This window comes from Kryptolebias marmoratus, linkage group LG2 (genome assembly GCF_001649575.2).
Source record: "Kryptolebias marmoratus isolate JLee-2015 linkage group LG2, ASM164957v2, whole genome shotgun sequence".
Taxonomy (NCBI): Eukaryota; Metazoa; Chordata; class Actinopteri; order Cyprinodontiformes; family Rivulidae; genus Kryptolebias; species Kryptolebias marmoratus.
Genome location: NC_051431.1, coordinates 8,663,061 through 8,663,667, shown reverse-complemented (window position 1 = coordinate 8,663,667; position 607 = coordinate 8,663,061). Strand labels below are relative to the sequence as shown.

The 607-nt window shown below is 49.6% G+C and overlaps 1 protein-coding gene across 3 annotated transcripts in view; it reads right to left on the bottom strand.

Annotated features, from left to right (window-relative positions):
• Positions 1-607, bottom strand: part of cadm1b (cell adhesion molecule 1b) — a 171,287-nt gene that overhangs the window by 170,063 nt on the left and 617 nt on the right. The window lies entirely within an intron of this gene.

Sequence of the window (607 nt, the reverse complement as noted above, 5' to 3'; positions counted from 1 at the left end):
AAAAAAAAAAAAAAAAAAAAAAGCCTGAGAGCAGAGCAGCGCGATGGCAGATGTTCACTTTCAGCCTCGCGGAGCGGAAGGAGAAGTGAGGACTGCGGTCCGGAACCCAAACCGCATCCGGGCTGCAGTTTGTGCGACCAGAGAGAGGACACTGACTGCGCGAGACCAGAGCTGCAATGCGTGCTTTTTTTTTTTTTTCCTTCTTTCCTCCAAAGCGCACCTGAACTTCAGAGATGTCTGAGAGGATTTATCTGGTGTAACTAAGCGCTCCTGATCCTGCTGAGATCCCAGCTGATTAGCCCCCCCCCCAAACAAATCCGTGTCTGACCGAGCTTCACTTGGTTTAGGTGGAGATCACTTCATCTCCGCCTGATTACTTTTTTTTCTCCCCCACAAACAGTCCTTGTGTATTTACAGTAAAAACGCACGTCCCTTTTGAGTCAGCTTTTGCAACAAGAACAAGAACTAAAACAAAAAAAAGAGCAGCCTTTCAGTTCTCGGGGACTCTTTTTGGAACCCAAACTGAGAGTGATGCTGAGGTTGGAGGAGAATCTGGTGCGCATCGAGGCGCACAAACGCAACCACAACTTCTCCCCCCCCCCCCCCC